Here is a 10,588-nt window from a genome sequence, read left to right on the forward strand (position 1 = left end):
ATTTTATATCAACTTCTTTATTAGGAATGATTGAACAAATATATATGTAAGAATTTAAAAAAAAAAAAAAATGATACGGGATTGACATTTTTTTGAAAAAATCATTACTTAAAATTGAGAATGGAAGTGGGGAATGTGTCAAAGAGACAACAACCCGACAATAGAACAGACAACAGCAGAAGGTCACCAATAGGTCTTCAAAGCAGCGAGAAACTCCCATACCCGTAGGCGTCCTTCAGCTGGCCCCTAAACAAATATATATACTAGTTCAGTGATAATGGACGTCGTACTAAACTCCAAATTGTACACAAGAAACTAAAATTAAAAATCATACAAGAATAACAAAAGCCAGAAGCTCCTGACTTCGGACAGGCGCAAAAATGCGGCGGGGTTAAACATGTTTTTTGATATCTCAACCCTCCCCCTATACTTATAGCCTATGTAGAAAAGTAAACGCATAACAATACGCACAGTAAAATTCAGTTCAAGAGAAGTCGGAGTCTGATGTCAGAAGAGGTAACAAAAGAAAATAAACAAAATGACAATAATACATAGATACCAACAGACTACTAGCAGTTACTGACATCCAAGCTCCAGACCTCAATTACACTGATTGAAAGATTGTCTTCATCATAGGAATATCAGGCACAATCCCTCTCGTTAGGGGTTTAGTATTATACTATCATAAAATATATGAGAAGAACATAACCCGTATCATGCAAACAACTGGTTTTTAAATAAATGTGTTTAATTCCGATGCAAAGACCCTAGAAGTGAATCAATACTCAGTAAAGCTAAAATATGCAATCTTCAATGACCTGACAACAGTATCGTAACTATATCTTTTCTTAATGAGTCTTTTTAAAGGTTTTGTTAGCTTCTGAGGTGAATACTGACATTTTTTGTGTGCCTTGTAAAGAATATTGCCATAAAAGATTGGATGTGAAATACCTGAACGTATAAAAAGTTTGCATGTTGAGTTATATTTACAAATGATGTCCATGTACCGATGATAAAATTTTAAAATTTTTGAATAGTTTGTGATATCGGAAAATCCTGGTGTAATAATTTTTCAGTAATACATAAATTTCTATCGTTAAAATCTAAAACGTTGTTACATACACGAGTGAATCGGACAAGTTGAGATACATAAACACCGTAAACACCGTAAGATGGTGACAAGGGAACGTTACCATCTAAAAATGGATAGTTAACGATAGGAAATGAAAAATCATCTCTTTGATCGTAAATTTTTGTATTAAGCTTACCGTTAATGATATAGATATCAAGATTGAGGAAAGGGCAGTGGTCATTGTCAAAAAATCTAAATGGTTGCCACTTAGTGGCAATTGGCGGACCAGGGGGACATCCGCTATTGCTCGCAATGGCAATTCTAGTTGTATTTGGTTCTGCTTGTAAAGAGGTAGCTAAAAGTTTATGTTTGTTACAGATGACGTTTTCTGAAAATGGAGTTAGTTTTGTTAATCTGCTTAATAGTTTAAAAGAAATTTAGTATAAATCAAAACGAAATCTACAGCAATTTGTGCAAAACTTGTTCCAACAAATCCAAATCACGCTGCATCATGAAAGAAAATAGTGTTACTGTGTGCATGCTTGTTTTCTACCGTGATTGGCTAGAGGTTTAGGTGGAGGGTTGATATCTCAAAAACATGTTTAGCCCGGCCTGTCCCAAGTCAGGAGCCTTTGGCCTTTGTTAGTGAACATAATACGTCCATTTCAGGCAGGAATAAGAAATAAACTTTAATAACTTTCAAAGTGGTTTGAGTTTGTTGCTGCCGACAAAGCAGTCATGTATGACCGGACTATTTGGACAGTGCAATGAAATTAGTATTTAGTATTTCAATTGTTTTAATGTATATTTAGGGTTTGCTTTTATTTTATTATTCTAGACTTTGTCGTAAATTTAGGCATAAGTGTTTTATACGGATTATGTGTCATAATCTTGGACAAATGTCTTAAATGCATTTACTCTATTTATCTCATTATTTATTCTCTGTGACAGTTTGGACTATAATTTACAAATACGTGTCGGACACTAATTACTCTTTTAATCTATTGTAATTTCTAATTTGTCTTCTGTTAATCTTCTTAATCCTTTAATTGCTTGTGCTTATATATATTGTTATTGTTTGTATGTTACTTTACATTTAGTTTGGAGCTGGTTGTTCGGTCTTTCCGGACTGCTAAAATAAAAGTTTAAGGAGCGAAATCTTCCTTCTTGATTCTCATTTAGCCGGAACGCCATTTTACCCGGCTATATCTGGTGTTAGGACATACGGGCAACGCATCTATCGGATACCTTGTTCTACCTGTGAAGCTGATCCCCCAGCAAACAGAAAAATGGATACGCAGAGAAACAGAAATTTCGGCCGAGACTGGAGATACCAGATGCCTGATCATGGAACTACCTGTCAGACAAGAAATTTTCAACATATGGACAACTACCTATGTAAGTTTTGTGGAAAGACTGTAAACAATAAATTTCATTTTAGACAATGTATAGCAAAAACGTCATTTTGCTATAAGTGCAGAAGTTTTGGACATTACGCCAGAATGTGTGATTTTCACAGACAACCGGACGTGAAAGTAGCCAAAGTTAAATCGAAATCGAAATTACGTCGCGACGCAGAAAGGATGAGGATATTCAAAGAAAATAAAGCTATGTCGATATTTCCTTGTGCGGAACTGAATACCATAGAACTGATGGACTTCTTCCCAACCTTATATTATAATAAAGAATTCATTGATAGCGTTAAACACAGGCACGTCCGAGTGCATTCAGAGAGAGTAAAATTTGAAATCAAAAGTGTTCATTATGAAAAGAAGTTCAAAGAGCTGAAACAAGAGCATAACAGTGTGGTTCGCAATCTAGAAAAACTTCAAACACAAGGTGATAAAACAGAAATGAAAAAATTACGGGAAAGTATTACTGATCTTAAAGAGGCTAATCTTCGGATTTACGATCAAAGATGTGAAGCAATCGACCAGCAATACCAATTACTGCGCGACAAAGAACGTATGTGGAATCGAATCACAACACTAGAAGACGAACTGGACAATATTCGGAAAAATACAAGAGAAGATACTTATTCAAATCAAAACTATCGATACCGAGGACGTAACAATCACAGAAGAAACTTTCAGAACAATTTCAGATGAATATAATATTAAGACCCGGGTCGTGTCTTCAGGGGCAGCGGGAATATATGACCGGACTATTTGGACAGTGCAATGAAATTAGTATTTAGTATTTCAATTGTTTTAATGTATATTTAGGCTTTGCTTTTATTTTATTATTCTAGACTTTGTCGTAAATTTAGGCATAAGTGTTTTACACGGATTATGTGTCATAATCTTGGACAAAGGTCTTAAATGCATTTACTCTATTTATCTCATTATTTATTCTCTGTGTCAGTTTAGACTATAATTTACAAATACGTGTCGGACACTAATTACTCTTTTAATCTATTGGTATTTCTAATTTGTCTTCTGTTAATCTTCTTAATCCTTTAATTGCTTGTGCTTATATATATTGTTATTGTTTGTATGTTACTTTACATTTAGTTTGGAGTTTGTTGTTCGGTCTTGCCGGACTGCTGAAATAAAAGTTTAAGGAGCGAAATCTTCCTTCTTGATTTACATTTAGCCGGAACGACATTTCACCCGGCTATACATGCAACAATGTATTGGTGGTATGCCGTATATACTACACAGATGTTCTTAGGAACAAATTTTTTTATTCGTCTACATTCAAGTCCGTGCGCTCTACAGAGTCATATAGTTCACAAACAATATCACATCACAGCTTCAGGTCATTTCTGAACATTTGTACTGAGGTCCCTAAAAACAGTAACGTTTTCATCTATAGTATAGTGTTTGTTCTACAACTGTTATTTCAATGCTTTTAAAAAGTTCCTCAACTACTATCAAAGAACGTATTATAAACTTTTAATTGTAATAAAATATCTGAAAATAGTGGAATTAACTATTTTTGGAGTGTAAAACAAATCTTTGATTGGTTCAGATTTACGTGCTTTTTGATGGTCCTTTTGATTTTGTTGACATTTTTTACTTTTCTCCTCTTTACAATAAACTTTCGAATATCATATAATACTTACTGGAGGTGTGATGAGATGACTGAAGCTGTTATTTTTCTCCTTGATAATATCGATGTACTTTTCGGCCACACAGTTTATCGACAGGTTGTAGATATTTAGCAGACTTGTTTTTGTACTGTTATGAATCACAGTTTAGGGTAAAACTCAGTAAAGACCCATTTAAATTGCATTTAATTGATAAATTCAACAACACTTACAGTTATCTTGATGATATTTTTTTTCGTCAAATAATCAAGAATTTTCCAAATATACTGCCGAGATTTATCTAAAGGAACTGTTATATATTTATAAACAATACTTCAATAAATCAAATGTAAACGGTAATAGCTGTTCTTTTCTAGATTTAGATATTTCCGTTTTACACGGGAAATTCTTCACTAAAATTTACAACAAAATGAAGGATTTTGTGTTCCCTAATGTTAATTTTCCCTTTAAATGGTGATGTTCCTTTGACACCATCTTACGGTGTTTATATTTTACAACTACTTCGCTATGGTGCGTTATCTAGGTGTAACTGGTAAATTATTAAGTCAGGGATTTCGTTACCACAAATTACTTCAAACCTTTAAATTCTTCCATATATATAAACATTTGGTTTGAACTTTGATTGTACCTGCATGTAGAAAAAAATATTTCAAACAGGATAGCACATTCTCATTTGTACGGAGATGTTGTTTAGTTACCGTCCTGGGAAATTTAGAAACGATCCTGGTAGACTTATCGATCATTTAAATAAATGTAATTCTAAACGGTTACCAATTCAACACTGTAATCAGATATCTTTGAATATTGTTTTTATTGGTATTGGTATTGATTTGTTTATCAGTAAATTAAAAGCAAACGAAATATTATTGTTATATAAATTTGAAAATTCATGGATCAACAATCTGTCGTTACCTCTATCTTGGCATTGAGCAAGGTCATGTTTTTCTCTGACTGTTTATGGCGTATTTTACTTAATCCATTGGATGTTGGATCTGTACTAATTGATAATAAAGTCCTAGATGCATGATTTTTACATCGGCATGACTGTGAGGGCATTCCGGTGTATTGTTGGCTTGCCACAGAGATTTGACTTTCATTTTTTACCATTAACCAATCGTTTAATATTATCGCGTACATTTTCGAGTGTAAAATAAAATTCCTTATCGCATGTTATAAACTAGTTTCTTCAATGAATACTCATAAAAAAATATCGTTTTAGAATATAAATTAATAATATGAAAACGTTTTGTCGTTAGAAATATACATATAAGGAACAAATCATTAATATCTCTGCTCACGTACATTTGTGTATTTCAAAAAAGTTTGCCAAAAAAAAAAAAAAAAGAGTTACATGTACTTCCCCTTTTTTATCACCTGTTCACAATATATTCCGTTAAGTTATATTTCTTTTCCTAAAAAGATTAAATATAAAAGAAATTGAATGTAAATGCATATCAGAATATTACTTTTAATTATTTTTCCTGAATAAATATTTTGAAAAGGATTTTTTCATCTTAACTGCCAGTAATAGATCTATCAAGTGCAATCAAGTAAGAATTTAAAACATGCAATCTCTCACTTGACCAAACTGGCATGGCAACTAATCACAAAGAACAACTTATTATATAGAATTAATAAATGTTCCCTTAAAACTAAATTTCAGATGCTAAAGTGTTTCATCAGTATCATGACCATGGATTTATAAAATCAACCATAATTAAAATTTGTTCCAAAAGTATTAAATTACATTACTCCGTTTTAACTGAAACTTGATTTTACCATAATGCCTAAGTTATATGCTAATTAATTATAGGCTTAAATAATTGCCCTTTTTTCAAGACATTATTTATGCTAAAAATTGCCCTTTTTTCAATGACATTTATACTTAAAATTGCCCTTTTTCTGACTAGCACCCTGCCCTTTTCAAATCCTGGCTAGAACACTGTTAGGTATGGGCTTTGCTCATTGTTGAAGGCTGTATGGCTATCTTTAAGTGTTAATTTCTGTGTAATTTTCTTCAGCAGTGGTATAACAGTACAACATGAGAACGAGCTATAAAAATCAGTTGTAAAAGGTTCAACCCAACAGATCCATGTATCCCCCATTCCTATAATTATTTGTACCAATGACATGTTTTTTCTTTCCTATAATAAAACTAACTTGATCATATAAATGTTGCATTTATCAATGAAGCATGCAAATGAGGTCAAGATCAGATTAACCAACTAGAGGCTCTCAAGAGCCTGTATCGCTCACCTGACTGTACTTGGGTTTTTGAAATCATATAAAAACAGATAAAATTTGGCTACAAAGTAACAACACTTGGCCAGCACCTAATAAAGAAAGGACAATTCATGCTATGTTTGATTTCATTCAATTGCGTGGTTCTCTCGAAGAAGACTTTTGTATGCATTTCCCATAGGGTCCTATGTTAAACTAAACCCCCCGCTGGCAGCCATCTTGGATGATGGATCCGCTACAAAGTAACAACACTTGGTCAGCATCTCATAAGAAAGATTCATGTTATGTTTGGTTTCATTCCATTCAGTGGTTCTCTAAAAGATGTCATTTGTATGCATTTCCAATAGGGTCCTATATTAAACTAAGTCCCCCCGCTGGCGGCCATCTTGGATGATGGATCCGCTACAAAGTAACAACAGTTGGTCAGCACCTCATAAGGAACATTTATGCCATGTTTGGTTTCATTCCATTCAAGGGTTCTCTAAAAGAAGTCATTAGTATGAATTTCCCATATGGTCCTATGTTAAACTAAGTCCCCCTCTGGCGGCCATCTTGGATGATGGATCGGCTAAAGTAACAGCACTTGGTCAGCACCTCATAAGGAACATTCATGTCATATTTGGTTTCATTCCATTCAGTGGTTCTCTAGAAAAAGTCATTTGTATGCATTTCTCATAGGGTCCTATGTTAAACTAAGTTCCCCGCTGGCGGCCATCTTGGATGATGGATCGGTTACAAAGTAACAACACTTGGTCAGCACCTCATAAGGAACATTCATGCCAAGTTTGGTTTCATTCCATTCAGTGGTTCTCTAGAAGAAGTCATTTGTATGCATTTCCCATAGGGTCCTATGTTAAACTAAGTCCCCCGCTGGCGGCCATCTTGGATGATGGATCGGCTACAAAGTAACAACACTTGGTCAGCACCTCATAAGGAACATTCATGTCATGTTTGGTTTCATTCCATTCAGTGGTTCTCTAGAAGAAGTTCAAAATGTAAAAAGTTAACGACGACGACGACGGACGACAGACGACGGACGCCAAGTGATGAGAAAAGCTCACTTGGCCCTTCGGGCCAGGTGAGCTAAAAATAAGAACATGTACACCCTACACTCGTTCTAAGCATAAATTATTATATAAAAGTATAAGAACTGAACTATCATGTCTAGATAAGGTGAATACTGTGAAACATATATTCTAATGTTTCATAGTTGTTCTAATACTCGTAATACCCGAAACAAGTCAGAGTAAACATCGAAATTTCTCTTTTGCTGTACTGATCATGATTGTATTTTATGTTGAAAATCATTTAAGTCCAAGGACTTACAACAGGTTTCACATAAACTTATCAATGATAAAAAAAGGTCAATGTCCGATGAACTTGGTCAAACAGACATGCACACCTTACAGTCAAGTTGTACACTAAATATAGCTGTCCTGGTGCTTAAATTTATAATATCTGAGTAACGGTCTCTGATAACAGCAATAAAAGAGCTGTTTATTTTCCATGTCAGATGAATTGGTCACAGAAATGTAAATCTTACAATTATGCTATACAGCAAATATACTAGAAATTAACCTATTTCTTTAATGAATAATCAAATGCTCTGCAAGGTGCAGTTTGATACGACCGCAGAGGTCAAACCCTGAACAGTTGGGGCAGTATGGACACAACATTTAAGTGTGATACAGCTCTGAGTTTGGATTTTGATTAAATATTTGACACAGCATAGGTTTTTGACACAGAATGAATGTGGTCATAGAACTTAAAACCAGATGCTCCGCAGGGCGCAGCTTTATACGACTGCAGAGGTTGAACCCTGAACGGTTGGGGCAAGTATGGACACAACATTCAAGCTGGATACAGCTCTAAATTTGGATTGTGATTAAATAGTTGACACAGCATAGGTTTCTGACACAGAATGAATGTGGTCTAATGAACTTAAAAATTTTTTTTTGCCTTTGAGCAATTCACTATGCTGTTGAATATTAATCCTCTCAAAAAAATGTTTGAAGAAATTTTCTTTTTATTTATGAAATCTGAAATGAGAAAAATTTAACCCCCCCCCCATTTTTTTTTCACATCCCCCTTTCCCTTTTACCAAAACTGATCTCAATTCAAATTTCTAATGGAGTTTGCAACAATAACTACTCATTTAAATACATCATAAAATATTAAAATGTAACAAAAGGTGCTTGTTATCACTGAATGGTAAAGATTGTTTTAATTTATCAGTTGGTAGTAAAAGTGAATATACATTGTATATTGTATAAAACAATGATTTAAGTTGACTCAACTACTATTCTGGACAAAGAAAGATAACTCCAATCAATTGAAAATTTCTTGCTCTTGCACAATATTGTGCAATTAGATATTTCTGGCTATTGCGCAATACTGTGCAATTGAAAATATTTGCTATTGCACAATACTATGCAATTGAAGATTTCTTGCTATTGCGCAATACTGAGCAATTGAAAATTTCTTGCTATTGCACAATACTGTACAATTGAAGATTTCTTGCTATTGCTGAATACTGTGCAATTGAAAATGTCTTGCTATTGCACAATACTTAATATAATAATTTTGGATCCTGATTTGAACCAACTTGAAAACTGGGTCCATAAACAAAAATCTAAGTACATGTTTAGATTCAGCATATCAAAAAAGCCCAAGAATTCAATTTTTGTTAAAATCAAATTTAGTTTAATTTTGGACCCTTTGGACTTTAATGTAGACCAATTTGAAAACAGGACCAAAAATTAAGAATCTACATACACAGTTAGATTTGGCATATCAAAGAACCCCAATTATTCAATTTTTGATGAAATCAAACAAAGTTTAATTTTGGACCCCGAATTAAACTTGAAAACTGGGCCAATAATCAAAATCTAAGTTCATTTTTAGATTCAACATATTAAAGAACCCCAAGGATTCAATTTTTGTTAAAAACTAAGTTTAATTTTGGACCCTTTGGACCTTAATGTAGACCAATTTGAAAACGGGACCAAAAATTAAGAATCTACATACACAGTTCGATTTAGCATATCAAAGAACCCCAATTATTCAATTTTTGATGAAATCAAACAGTGTTCAATTTTGGACCCTTTGGGCCCCTTATTCCTAAACTGTTGGGACCAAAACTCCCAAAATCAAACCCAACCTTCCTTTTATGGTCATAAACCTTGTGTTTAAATTTCATAGATTTCTATTTACTTATACTTGTTATGGTGCGAAAACCAAGAATAATGCTTATTTGGGCCCCTTTTTGGCCCCTAATTCCTAAACTGTTGGGACCTCAACTCCCAAAATCAATCCCAACCTTCCTTTTGTGGTCATAAACCTTGTGTTTAAATTTCACTGATATCTATTTACTTATACTAAAGTTATTGTGCGAAAACCAAGAATAATGCTTATTTGGGCCCTTTTTTGGCCCCTTATTCCTAAACTGTTGGAACCAAAACTCCCAAAATCAATCCCAACCTTCCTTTTGTGGTCATAAACCTTATGTCAAAATTTCATAGATTTCTATTCACTTAAACTAAAGTTATAGTGCGAAAACCAAGAAAATGCTTATTTGGGCCCTTTTTGGCCCCTAATTCCTAAAATGTTGGGACCAAAACTCCCAAAATCAATCCCAACCTTCCTTTTGTGGTCATAAACCTTGTGTCAAAATTTCATCAATTTCTATTCATTTTTACTAAAGTTAGAGTGCGAAAACTAAAAGTATTCGGACGACGACGACGCAAGACGACGACGACGAAGAAGACGACGACGAAGAAGACGACTCCAACGTGATAGCAATATACGACGAAAAATTAAAATTTTTGCGGTTGTATAAAAAAATCAATTGGACATTTACCTATTATGATCAAATATCCAAAATCTAAATACATGGTTAGAACTGGCATATCAAAGAACCCCAAAAATTCATTTTTTGATACAATCAAACAAAGTTTAATTATGAACCCTTTTGACCTCAATGTGGGCCAATTTGATAACAGGGCCAACAAAATCAAAAATCTAAATACATAATTAGATTCAGAATATAAAAGAACCGTAATGATTCAATTTTTGTTGAAATCAAACAAAGTTTTAGACATTTTGGACCTCATTGTGGACCAATTTGATAACGGGTCCCAAAATACAAAAACTTAAGACATGGTTAGATTCAGCATATTGTTTTGGCACCTAATTCCTAAAAAGTTGGAGCCATAACCCCCCAA

The sequence above is a fragment of the Mytilus edulis genome, chromosome 2, assembly GCF_963676685.1.
Source record: "Mytilus edulis chromosome 2, xbMytEdul2.2, whole genome shotgun sequence".
NCBI lineage: Eukaryota > Metazoa > Mollusca > Bivalvia > Mytilida > Mytilidae > Mytilus > Mytilus edulis.